General features: G+C 31.9%; 1 protein-coding gene across 4 annotated transcripts in view; it reads left to right on the forward strand.

The window, feature by feature from the left end:
- Nucleotides 1–15056, forward strand: part of LOC145296025 (apoptosis-resistant E3 ubiquitin protein ligase 1-like) — a 1082598-nt gene that overhangs the window by 38703 nt on the left and 1028839 nt on the right. The gene's annotated exons all lie outside the window — the stretch shown is intronic.

The following is a 15056-nucleotide window of genomic DNA, read 5'->3' on the forward strand; positions in this document are numbered from 1 at the left end:
AAATCCCTCGATCCAGCTGATGAAAAGTGAGGACGAAACCGGTCAGTGGCCTCCCCCATTAATTTTTTTCTCATTTTTAATTATGAACATCAAAACGTGTCTTCCTGTCATGATAGCAATAATATAATATATATATATAATATATATACATACTTTATTTTTATTATTTTAATTTTGCTTTGTGATTGAAACGAGTTGAGATGAATTAGACAGTATATTGCATGCTCTACTCAGACTGTGCCCTAATCACTGCCGACATCTGCATCTACATCAGTTTATGCACCTTAGCGAGATATGTATATAGAACAAATTTCAACTCTGTAGCTACTCAGCTGAGAAAAGGTATAGGTAAACAGACATGCAAACAGAGGTTTGTATATATGGTTAGTTATGCATGAAAATATATATGTACAAATGCTATATTGATTTAAAACAAACAGATATTTAAACATTTTAAAAATCGAAGTCTCGTCTGATTTTATAACTATCATTAATCAATTTTTTCAGTTGATATGGGGTTGTTATTTCATTTGATTTTTTTTTCATATAGATATTATCTATGTTTCAGAATTTTTAAATGAGTATAATTTGGATCACTTAAATCGTTCAGACGAGTATTCTAATGTTTCTTATGTTTCTGCATTTTTAAGATTTCGAAGCCCAAAGACTGGAAAAGTCTGAGATTTTTGCAGTCAGAAAAACAAAAGAATCGATATTCTTAGGATGTTACGTTTCGATGAGGATAGAAAATTTGTATTATTTTAATTCGGAACCATGGTGCAACGGAAAAAAAAAGTGCTACATTATTATCGGTTTTAAATGACATTATTTTGGAGGTTGAATGTTTAATCCTTGCCATTCAATTACAAATTACAGGAAATCAAGCTACCCTCGTGAAATTAATAAAGAATACATTTGAAATTTCGTCCAGATTCTTGAGTTTGATATAAATATTCTCAAATTCGATAATGATTCATTGCTTTTTAGTATATCATTTTTTTTTGCGTGGGTGGGGGTACCCTGCTAGTCTAGAATAAAAAGAGTTCATTCAATCTGCATTTTTAACGATGAAAATGCTATTTCTATATAACGCGTATAAGAAAACAATAGAAATGACCGACAGAGTCTCTTAGTGTGATGTTTGGACGCATCTAGCTAATCATTTTCTAAGAAAGTATGTTTTCTTCTAAAGAAAAATGTATCAACTCCGTGCATTTTATACCAAAAGTATCAACTAAGTTACTTTTGACACTTTTTATTTTAATTGAAATCAATTATTAATGTTAGCATCTATTCACTGTGTGACAAGCATTGCGTCTTTGATATCATGCCAACTTAGTTGTGAATTTTGAGATAGGCCCAGAATTGGTTTGGTGCTAAATGAATTACATTCCCCTTTTATACCGAGTGCCAGCAATATTCGTTAACATTGCCTTCAGAAAAATATCCTTCAAAATTATCGTTTATAAGGGTAACTTTCATTTTTTATTTTTTTTTTGTTAATATGAGAAGGTATATTTTTATTATCTAAAAAAGGTAGTATATTTTTAAAACAAGCTTATCGAAAATATCAAAAACGCTTTTGGAGATATTCAATAAGCTTGTTTCTGTTACATTAGCTTCTATGACTCAATATATTTTACCTCACAAATGTGGAGAGTGGTGGTAAGGCTTTTAGTTAGCGAAATGTTTATTATTTACAATTGAATTGATGTATTCATATTTATTGTTCTTCCAGTCGCAATTTACTCCCTCTTCCTCACCTGTAGTAATCCGAATGTGGTCTCCTTTATATACTGCACCAGATGCACAAAGCGAACTATGTTCAAGAAACAGGCCTGGTGTTCCGCCTATGTCTTAATGATTATAGACAAACCATTAAAGACAAATTTACACAGTACTCAGTGACCATGCATTACAGTCTCTCAAAAGACACCATAGGCAACAAATGAATTTTCATAATCTCCAACTTTAGTAAACAGCAACATAGAAGAAATATGCAAAGAAACTCATTCTGAGACTAAATATACGCGTCACAGGACTGAACAAAGATTTCAGACTATTCAATGATTATTAGGGCTAAGACAACAGAATATTCTTTTCATTGTTTTGACTCTCGAGTGTGTATCCTTTGATATCTTACATGCTTTTATATAGAGTCATGAGGTTCTCGGTTGATTAAGTGTGTCTAACTGTGTCAGATATATACTCGAGAGTCAAAACAATGATAATATTCTGCTGTCATAGGCCTGATGATTATACATTTTATAAAAATACAAACTGATCAAAAACATTTTCTTGCAGGTGAGAGTGAGTGTTTACAGTGGGAGAATAACTTATCTTTCCTTGTTGGCAATTTTTCTTTTCCGGTGCTTTTTTTCCCCCTAAGTGTTTAACTTTCCTCATTGTTTTCACTTTTCATATATAATATACATTGCATTTTAGCGTTTTCTATACAATCTTTCCACTTAGCTTTACTATTCATCTATCTCCCCCCCCGCGCTCTCTCTCTCTCTCTGTATATATATATATATATATATATATATATATATATATATATATATATATATATATATGATGAACTTTCCAATTGATTTCGACGCATGAGCTTCTGCCACAACAACTAGGTTGCTCGGAAATCCACACAGATGATTTGTTTATAGTGATGAAGGCCTTGTGTAGAACCATCCACACTTTTTGGTATTACTGCTAACCTTTGTCGGTGCAGACGACTACTATGTCTAAACGAAGACGGGGGGTGCATTTCTCCCAGTGAATTAATGCGCCCCCCAGATACCAAACTGGAAATTTTTACGACTCGGCACAGTACATACAGCACCTAAACTTCCCAAATGGTCATCCATCTGCTACTGGGCACTTAACTTCGGTAATCTGGTGAGAACCGGTGTGTTAATGTGATTGTGCCATATATATATATATATAATATATGCGTGTGCATGTGTGTCTGTCTGTATATGTCTGTATGCATGTAAGTTTATATATATATATATATATATATATATATATATATATTCATAAACTGGGATATCTAAGAAGTTTGGTTAGATATTTTAAGAGATGTGAATTACTACATGTTTGAAAAATCGTAAATAAAACTTTCTAACTGAATTACAAAAATTATATTTCATTAAAAGTTATTAACAAAAGTAATTTGATGTATATGATTTTCTTTGTAGAATAGTTTATTGATAAATGTTATAAGCATCAAAATGTATAATTTGTTCAAAATCAGCAGACGACAATGAGAGGATTCAAATATTCTCTGTGTGTGTGTTGCGCTTTGTAAGTGTGCGTATGCATATACATATGACAGCATGTGATTGAGCTGAGAATTGTAGCAATTAATGGGAGACGTGTAATATTCATGTTAGCACTGTCTAATTTTTTTTTTCAAGTGTTTATTGAAGGAAAAATCTGGCTTTATATTGGGCGAGTTGGCTCCAGAAAGGCCATTTCGAATAAATTCAGAAAATCCTCTAATTGGTTCAAAATATAGTTATTTGTTTCAATTAATTCTGGTTGATGGTTGCGCAAATCTGGTTGCACAGAAACGAGTTTAAGCATTTTCATTTTGGACAACGAAGGGTAAACTTCGGTGCTACATCTATATTATTTCTTCTCCTTCTACTACCACCACAGACTGTGTATATACATTGCCCTGAAGAAGATTTTATTCTTTAAGAAAAAAGTTTTTTTCTAATTTTTTAAAAACAGTTTGTATTCCTACACACCAACAAATAAGAAATAAATAGAGAAAAGATATAAACTCTTATGCATTTTCCTACTAACTTTTTATCTATGTATGCACACGCACACACATATATATAGGCACAGTGACAGTATTATGTCGTAGTTGTAACTTCCTGTTAGCTTTTGCAAGCAAACTGATACCAAATGGCATTCTTTTTTTTCTTTTTTTTTTATTACATTTTCACCCCAGACAAGGCACATTGCCACTTTGTTGGTGGGGGCTACTATCAGGGACAAAGGCATCAGGGGTACTATGTAGGGATTTGGGCAGCAAGATGTCGGTTCACGTTGCACTTGAACTTCTGCATGTCAGTACAGTTGGGGAAGCAGGGACCCGGAAGGGAATTCCAAAGTCTACCTGTTCTGGGGAAGAAACTACTGGAGTAGAAGGGTCTCTTACATCTAGGGATCTCTACTGTGAAGAGGTGGGATTTAGCTGCTTGTTGGGGTGTCAGGGGTATTTACGTCGAGGGGGCACAAGTGCTTGCAGTTCGTCAGAGCATTCACCTTTAAAGTACTTGTAGAACAGGCAGAGGGATGCAACAGTTCGTCGATGGGACAGAGGCTGAAGTTTAGATGACAGTTCAGGACCTATCAGATTGGCGACTCTCTTTTGAACCTTGTCTAGGAGCGAGAGACTAGTGGCAGGTGCACCAGCCCAAATATGACAACAATACTCCATACATGGGCGAATGGTAGCCTTATAGAGGTATAGGATACTTTCGGGCGTTAGTATCTTTCTAGCACGGTAGAGAGAACCTACCTTCTTCGCAGTGGTCCTGGCGATATTCTCAATGTAATTGTTCCAACTCATGTTTCCTGTGAGCGTTAGGCCGAAGAGTTTAAAAGATGTACTTTCAGATAAAGAGTCATTGGCCATTGCTATTGGTGGTAGAGAAGGTTTCTTGTAATTATTGAAGGAAACTAGCTTAGTCTTGGCAGCATTGAATGTGACCATCCATTTATGTCCCCCATTCCACTACAGATTGGAGGTCATCCTCTAGTGTTTCTGTCATTTCCTTAGATATGTATTCATTTGTTTTCCTGCCGTGTCTGTTAATTCTTAACATTGTTTCCTTTTATACTGTCAGTACCCACTTTATATTTTATAAGTGTATATTTTTTCATTGTCTATCTTTTGGGATGTCTTATGTTTTTATAAGATGTTGTCTGTATAAACCAAGTTAAAAATTGAATCAGTTATTACCAAGAAGCTTCAATCGATTTGACTTACCTATGGGTCATTAAATAGATCTTCTGAAGAACACTAGATGGAATAGAAACTGAAACATTCTAATTATAATAACTTCGATGACAAATCTAGTTTGATTGTGGATTATAATTTATCATCTTACAAATTCAGACAATAGTTCAATTAAATGTTTACAAGTTTTCAGGTAAAAAAAAATTCTGCATATAATTTTGAATTATAAGTAGGACAAATTTTTGCTATTAATTCAAGCATGATATCCGAGTTTTGAATTACAAAAATGTTTTTCTAAGAAAATGACAAAGAATTGTCACGAGAAAGGAAACCTAATACACGCATGAGAGATCCAAAGATCCAGCTCAAATATTGCAGTAGCAGCAGGAGCAGCAGTAACAGAAGACGTTTTTTTTTTAACATTTTGAGAAAATAAAGAATTTATTAAAATGTTTCGAGAATATTTGCTTTTAACAATAATACATTTTCTACGAGTTAGATGGTGTGGATATGATATTAAAATCAGGTGACTAATATTTCAACTTTATTTTTTTATATGAAACCATTTGTTTAAAGTAAAGTAAATCGAAAAAGAATATTCACCATTATTCAGAGTGGGTACAGATCTTTGACGAGGATTGTTATAAACTCATTAAAAGTGCTCAATATTTTTTTCAGGGTTTTTGGAATTCTTTGCATCACAAGCATTAAGCTAACCTTGTGTAAACATTTAAGAATTCGTTTTCATGTTCATTTATTCATATCATATGAATCGGATGATTTCACTGTTGGCATTGGTTTCTCTGATATTTTTCTAGTCAGAACTCTTACTAGAAAGACATCAGGTAGTTACGAAAAGGACTGTGTGAAGGTTGCAAACATCCTAAATGAAAGTGATTTTGTGGAATGAATTGTATTCGAACTTCGAACACCCAAGTCATTAGTCCCTGTTGTAAACCACTTAAACCCCATTTTCATGTTGAAGTTGTTTAACTAATGTGTTGGTATTTCTTAAGCAAAACTCTTTATGTCACTTGAATATTTTAGTAGGCTTCTCGTTTACAGACTAATAATATGACAGTATTTCTGTGAAAAGTGATAAAATGAAAATAGTTATTCAAGAATATATTTTTAAACTTTTATTTCCATTTTAATCAAAACGCCCAGAGGATTGTGCTGTTCATACCAGTCAAGGATACGTCCTCGACAATCACCCCCAACAGAGTTTGAGCCATTGTTGTTGGTGACCTTACTTCTGTCAGGCTGAGGTATAGTTCTGTGCAGATCTAGAGGGTCCACCCTCCCAGGCTTTACCTTTTTACTTTCACAAATGTTTGAGGCATCCTACCGGGCCATGTCTACGGGGCTGCTCAAGCATTTTTGTGGACCAGTGTGCATATATCTTCTGCATGCTAGCTTTTCAATCTCCACCTTGTGTCACATCTCCTGGGATACAAGGGAGGTAAATACTGACTCTTATGAAGTTTTTAAATTTTTAGGTAAAATTTGAAAAGAAAAAGGGGTATATTTCTTTGGATTAAATTTAACTTTGTTTAATGAGAAAGAATTTGTCACATACAAAGAGCTAAAGTATTATTACACAATAGCTGAAATTTTACACTGATCCCTGATAAAATTAGTATCTTTGAGACGACAAGGGTGCATTCAAAAATACATGCTATCTTTGACTTCGTAATATAAATGAAACACAATAGTTGAATTCAACCTTTAATCTAGAAATTACTCTCCAGCTGACATTTTAAAGACTTCAAAATCACTTCCGAATTTCAAACACTCATGAATTAAGCAGATGCCAGTTTTTTTCTACTTTTAATAAAAAAAAAAAGATGTACAGCATCCGTTTATTTCATAGGTGTTCAAAATTCGTAAATGATTTTGAAACTTTTAGAATTGAAGCTTAGAAGCTTGAATTAAAGTTTAAAGACAAAAGAGAAGTAATATGATATTTCTCAATTTTTTTTAGATGAGAATTGATAATTTGTACTATTTGAACTACTGTTCTCATCTTGAGTGTTATTTTTCACTACATTTTTGCAAGGACCTGTGACGTACTATATAAAGCACTTAGTAAAATTCAGTTGTAAGTGACACTGTCGAGGAGGTTGAAGGTTCAATCTTCAGTACAGGCGATACTAAGAATACAATTACTTAAGACTTTCACATGGTCATATTTGATGGAACGACAGCATGTTACCTCGATGGATTAAATAAAAGTTTCCGTTTGAAATTCCATGCAGATTTCCAAGTTCGACAGAAAGATTCTAGAATTCAACAGGATACACCTGAAGAACGCCGGAGGTTACATGTGCCGAAACGTTGTGAAAATTACACTGACGACGAGAACAGTAGTTCAAATAATTCAGAAGAAATATGGTTCCCTTGATTTTACTTATAATTCAAAGGCAATCATACATTTTGAATGCGCCTCTATCATATCAAAGAGCCACAACCTGAATGAAGGCGTGTTTTTTTTTTTAATAAATGCCTCATTCTGGTAAGTTTTTGTATCTTTGATTATTACGAAGCGGTAATGACCAGCTTTTCTCATCAATTTTCGATAAGAGTTGCGTTACAGATCCTAATTGCTTCCTTCTATCTCCATTTTCATTCAACACTTGATGGTAGAAAGTTTCATTTTAAAGACGCTCCTCTTGTGTCACAGAAACTATTCAAACTCCGTGAAGCTGGTGGTTACAATGACAGTCACATTTCTAGTCATCACTTATATTATCTTGTCATCACTTTGCCATGCCACTGTCTTCAGTGAGCGAAAGAAAGCTTTTGTCGATATATATCTCCCATTTTCTTTAAAAAATCTGTTTGGGTAGAAGGTCTAAAGGCCGAATCCACATTCATTTGTGTTTCTGGTTAGCATTTGAAAGATAAGAACAGCAAAAAAAAAATTAATTAAAAAGAAATAAAATAAAAGACTCTTTTTTTACGTTTTACGATTATAACATCTATAATCTGAATATAAAATGTATCTAAGTAAAAAAAAAATACACTAAAAAAAGAAAAGAATTGAGCTCTATAGCAGTCAGTAAGTCATTATCAATCCCTCTCCCTCTCTCTCATATGTACGGCATAATCACGTTGACACAACGGTTCCCATCAAATCACTGAAGTTAAGCAACATTGAGCCTGATCAGTACTAAAATGGGTGACCACTTGAGAATTCCAGGTCTCCACTTATCTCGGCATTGCTTCCAATGTCTTGGGCTTTTTCTTTGCCAATGGACCCAAGCAGTGCCAATTCAGGAGAGGTGTAATTGGTGATTCCGCAACCCTTGCCTCACAATTACATGTAGAGCTACTTTTACAGAAGTGTCCATTATCTCTTGAGACTAAACAGAGGTATCACACACGCACGCACACACACATATATATTTGTAAATATATTTTCATCTGACACGTATTTAAGCAATTAAGTGAAGCCCATTATTAATTTGTTTGTAAACAAACTTATGGTTTGAGCACTGTAAGCGATGGGCGGGTGTGGATTTAATACACTCGAGGAGAGATATTTATGGCACTGACTCGTGGCCAGATGGTTAGAACAGCCGACTGTTAATTGAACGGTTGTAGGTTCGATCCACGACTGGGGAAAGGTGTATTTCTAGCTGCACTGATGAGTTGTGATACAATGAAGCAATACTGTATGTGGATGACATATATATATATATGGGAGAGAAAGAGTGAGTGATTTATTTTCTATATATAAAGTTAGGTATGTGTATATATTTACATGTACAGAATAATCTCTTAATCAAGAAAAGAGTCATTACGAATGTTTGAATATATATTCTAAGCAACATGATGAGTAACATTAGTAAATTAATTTTTTGTAAGCTTTAACGTTTAAGAGGTGCATGCACATATATATATATATATTATTATTATTATTATTATTATTATTATTTGTAATAGCAATTTTTAAGTTTTGAATTATGTATATATAAACACAACCATATATATATATATATATATATATATATATATATATATATATATATATATATATGGTTGTATTTATATATACATAATTCAAAACTTAAAAAATGCTATTACAAATAATAATAATACCCAACATCATATCTCAAACAGTATTAATATATACTATTGTAATCAGATGCAAACAAACTTTAAATTAGGAGGATAAAGATATTTGTTTGCATTAAACTTGAAGACAAACATGTTGTAGCCGTCTGGGATTCATATTCCCAACCAATTCCAATGGAGTTCATTGGTTACTGAAAATATAAACACACATATAAAAATGAATTATCAATGTATACTTCTTTAAGTCTAAGTAGTGTACACCTATCAGAAATTATGGAAAATATGGTTCGCCAGTGTTCACACACATACTCATATAAAATCATAAGATTATATCAGGAATTTAATTTTTCATATACAAATTATCATTCCTGATAAATATGGTAGGCTTCAAGTAAACAAGTTCCTGTTAAGTCGTCCTTTTAAATAATCAAATTCTACCCAATTTATACCATAAGCGATTACTACACCGCAACCTAACATTCATTTACCCTTGTCCTCGAGTGGTCTTCATGCCTTAATAAGTGGTGACTCCCAGGTAAAAAAAACAAAAAAAAAAAAAAAAACACTAACTAGTAACTCTGGTTTTTAATATTTATCCTTTGATTATATTATTAAGGATTTAAATTAAATTTCTTGAAGAGTGTTACTTACAACTGAATTTCACTAAGTACTTTATACATCACACCACAGAACCTGAGTTTAACAGAAAGAGTTCCGAGTTTGACAAGATACATCTAAAAAAGGTCGGAGGATACATTGGCTGAAACGTTTTGAAAATAACAATCAGGATTAGAACAGTAGTTTGAAAATCTCAATAACATGAATTATCAATCCTTATCTCCAAAATTTAGAAACATAGCATTATATCTTAATATTTATCTTGATAAGGGGACACAAAAGTAGAGCAAGGTTATTCTTTTGGGGGAATTGATTTTTACCTGGCTTAGGATACACAAATACAATGGAATTATCCCTACGACTGCAGTGTGGATATAGAGTAATAAGAATTTGTATAGTCAATAAAAATCATTTCCACCACAACCAACAACCTTTACTCAAGAATGCTGCTGTGCAAAATAGAATATATCACGCATCACATGAGATGGAAACTTACCAATTCCAATAACACACTGCAGACACTCGCCTCAAACCATTTTTGGCTTGAGTCATCAAGGATGAAAGAGTTGGACAATTTTTAGAAGAACTTGCTGGATATCATTCCTAGACTAAAAATAATTCAGAAAACACCAGCTACAGGCATTATAAAGTTTAAAAACAGTAACAGCACTTTAATATTTTGAGGCAAAACTAATAGTCTGTATAGATTACCTAACGATATACACAGACAGTTGACACTCAAAAATATTACTAGTTGCTTCCCCTAACATAAAAAACAATTGTTAGCACTAGACGTATAGTCAAAAAAACTCAAAATCAAATACAAGGCAGAGCATCTAGCTAAAAAGGAAAGCATTTATAATTCTTAAAGACAACAAAACTGACTTTAACAATAGACCCACCTGCAGGTGCTTCAACGTAGCCAAGAGCTAGATTGGAATATTTAGTCACCAGAAATTTAGATAATCAATAATCAAATAAAGACTAATCCATTGTTTAGATTATTTGGACTATTGTTCTCATTTTTCACGTTTTGTCTGATATAACTACTAACTTATCTTGTCAAACTTGAGAATCTGCATGGAATTTCGAATAGAATCCTTTATTAATCCTTTTGTTAGCCATGTCTAGATAGAATTCCTAAGTAATGCACAATTGTATTCTCAGTATCACCCGCACTAAGGATTGAACCCTCAACCTCCAAAAAAGGGTCATTTACAACTGAATTTTTACCAAGTACTTTATCCGTAATGCAATGGATCCTTGCACTTGGAAGAACCTGTGACATAATGAATAAAGTACTCTGTAAAAAAGGTTTGACCCTCAGTGTGGGTGATTCTCAGAATACAACTGTCCATTAATTAGGATTTCTAGACAGTCATGACTGATAGAACAAGAGTATGCTATTCCCGTGGATTAAATAAAGGGTCTAATTTGAAATTCTATGCAGATTCACAAGTTCAACAAAAAGATTACTCAGTTCAACAAGATACACCTGAAAAGATCGACGAAATGGAAACGATGTGAAAACAACACTCAAGATGAGAATAGTAGTCCGAATAATCCAAATAATGTGAATTATTAACTCTCATCTAAAAAAAATTCAGAAACACAAAACTCACACCCCTAAACCAATTCCCAATACCAAACAATTTGTGTACACTAGGAAAATATCTTTTATGACGTAATAAATGATAAAGTAACGAAAGGATTAAGTTATTCATTAAAACAGAACATAAACAGGTCTCCTATGTAGATACTGTTTGTGTAGACTAGACAAACTGTCTAAATTCGGACGGTCTAGTATATCACTAGAATGTTATATGTTTACACATATTACTTATAGCTAAGAATTTAATGCATATATTTCACTGAATCATTAATAATCATGCACATATATGTTTTTATACTCCTGCATAAGCAAATATGCAAATAGATGCACACTTTTAGTGTTGCGTCTGCACAGAGCAAATAGCATAGTCTCTTTCTCTTCTGTGCACATGTTCGTTCACATTTTGATTATACAAGATGCACATGCAAATATATCAAAGTCAGGAGCAGATTTAATAAATTTAAGAATCCATTGACTCTCACCAACTCGTTCCCCCCTCTATCTCTCTCTCTCTCCCTCTCGTTCTCCTTCTTTCGCTCTGTTTTTAATTTTTGAAATTTTGTTCATCTCAGTTTCAATGCATATTCTTCATCTTCCGTCTATTATCCCGTCTTTCCCATCCATATTTTGTTTTTAATAACCATTTTATTATTTCTTGTCAGCACACACTGCATGCTCACGCACATTTCACGCAAACACATACGTCTCTCAAAGGGTTTTTAAATCTCCTTCATGAACGAAATCTGCTTTGAAGTCCAGTCCAAACATGGTGTTCATTAACTTTTCATAGAAAAAGCAACTGGTAATATTTGCATAAATCCAACAGTTTGTTATCAAGTGGAAAATACTTGAACTTAGTTTTTTGTTGTATTTTCTGCGCACAGGCACATAGCTTTTCTCGCCCTCGTCTCTTCTCTCTGTTTATACAACACTAACTGCAAACATTTACTCTTCAAACGCACAAGCAATGCAATATTCCTATTCAGGGGATTCAAATTTAATGTTATTTACTGTGTTAATATTGTACAGTTATACATCAGCATATTCAAATTTACTTTAGATCACCATCAGCATTCATTCAAAGAAATAATAATGGTTTTCTTTTTAATAGATTTCATATGTTTTTCGTTTTTGTTTTTTTTTATATCCTGAAAAAAAAAATGATTTTGTTGGGAAGTTGGTTTCGGAGTTGCTGAAACCATTCTTATACTTGTGACTTTAGAACTAAAGAATATTAAATTATCGAATGTAATTCCGTTATCTTTAAAGTTGGCTCACACGCAAGTCTTGAAATCTTGCTTAACATCAAGTATCTGCTCTGCTGACTTCTTTGCCTAACTAATCTTGGCTCATCACCAACAACTGGTCTCCATTTTTATACCCGTTTCTCATTCATTCAGTCTTTGCTTTTCACTTAAATTGAACGATTAACTTGTTTCTTTCTTCTTCATTCTTCAATACCAAATGTCTTTTCCTGTTCAACAAACTCAATTTCTCAACTCCTTTGTTTGCCTTTAAAACTTGGAAATCGTCTTCCAGGTAACACACACAGAGACTATATATATATATATATATATATATATATATATATATATATATATATATATATATATATATATATATATATATATATATATATATATATATACACAAAGAGAAAGAGAGAGAGAATATATATATATACACACAAAGAGAAAGAGAGAGAGAATATATATATATATATATATATATATACACAAAGAGAAAGAGAGAGAGAATATATATATATATATATATATATATATACAAAGAGAGAGAGAATAAATATATAAATATATATATATATATGTAAGAGAGAGAAAGAGAAAAGGAACAAACCAAGTCACACGTCCATCAACGTTTCCTCTTTATTATACAACTTCTTCTGGATGAATGAATTGAAGAAAATAAATTCATTCATCCAGAAAAGTCTTACAATAAAGACGAAATGGTGATCGACGTGTGACTTGGTTTGTTCCTTTTTTATTTCTCTATTTTCTCAGAACACTATTTTCCATTATTCTCATATATATATATATATATATATATATATATATATATATATATATATATATATATATATATATATAGTGCTACCAGTTCAGACTGTCTGAGGATACTGAGTTTTTAATCTAAACATTGACGTTATTGATTTTTTTTCTCTCTCTCTCAATCATGTTTTGCAAAGACAAAAACTAAAAGAATAATTTTCCTCTACAAAACAACCAAACAAAACATCATGAATAAATATTTGCAGATATAAAAACTTAAATCATAAAAACTGTTTTTAAAATTACTGGATTTGACATTAAATAACCCAAAATGGTTGACATGCCGTAAAAAAATAACCAAATCAGACATCATTAAGAAATATTATAAGAAATAAAAAACTTGAATCATAATTTTTTTTTAATTACTAGATTCAGTATTAAATAACCAAAAAGGGATGATATGCCGTAAAATGAAACAACCAAACCAAACTATCTGTACAGTCATTATCAAGAAGTTGAATCATTGGTTAGGATAGAGTGATCAATATCAGAAATAGATCGGATATAAATAGGAATGTTATCAGGGTACATGTGGTAATCAAACTTCTATAGTAACTGTCAGTTTTATATTCATGCATGCATTTGGATCTAACATAGAAATTTAATTATCAAGTTTAAATTAATAATATATTTATTATATTATAAAACTCAAATTGTCTTGCGTGGGCGTGGAAAGCGTCTACCCGCTTCCGCTTTACAAGTTCCAGTTTACGACTTCCGGTTTCAAAAATTTTGCATGAATAAATAAAAGCAAAGGTATAATAGCTCTTTTTTTTTAAATCTACAATTTACGGGATCATATTCTTATTTTATGCATTTTTAAATAGATTTATGCATTTTATTTTTCTACATTCCTAACAATATCAATACATAAATAAATAAATAAAACCGAAATTTAAAAAAAAAAATAGGTTTGCGGTTGGATTGAATTGAATTGTAGAATGAGTGGCAAGATACTCTCGATCCCTATATCACACAAAAGAAACCAAATTCCCCTAATTACCGTTATGTTACTATGTAAACAATAATATTGGTATTTCAGAAGTTAACAGTTTTAAATAATTAAATAATTTAAAAAATAAACAATATGAACATAACCTTCTTAAAAAATAATATTGATTTTGAACAGTATATATATAGAACTTAAAAAAAAAAATTAAGCAATATAAACAGAACATTTTATAATTTTACACAACATAAACAGATTTCTTTTTTTTTTAAATAAATATTGTTCATGGATGCTTTTGATTATACGGAGAGAGACTTCCCTCTAAAACCATCTATGTTTTTAGAGTTCCAAATTTTTATAACAATTACTTTGATTGTATTTTCATGGCGAGTTGTAAGATTTTTATTATCCAATGTATTCCAAATTGTTTTCACTGGTCGCCATGTTTGTTTTCGTGCACGTGCATTCAGTTTTTGCGCGTTTATACATTAATTCTGTATACCCACTATTCCACAGATAGCTAAAACATATACTGACTTAACTGCTCACGTGTAGTTTATTATATATATATATATATATATATATATATATATATATATATATATATATATATATATATTACAGTAGAACGGCCTTAAAAGTTAGTAACAAAATACAGCTTTACAATATATAATACACATGTATATAATCAAATAACATTATAAATAACACCGTAAGGCGGGGCAAATATCGTAACCAGGGACCGGAAAAACA

This window comes from Euprymna scolopes, chromosome 16, assembly GCF_053919585.1.
Source record: "Euprymna scolopes isolate OS-2025 chromosome 16, ASM5391958v1, whole genome shotgun sequence".
NCBI lineage: Eukaryota > Metazoa > Mollusca > Cephalopoda > Sepiida > Sepiolidae > Euprymna > Euprymna scolopes.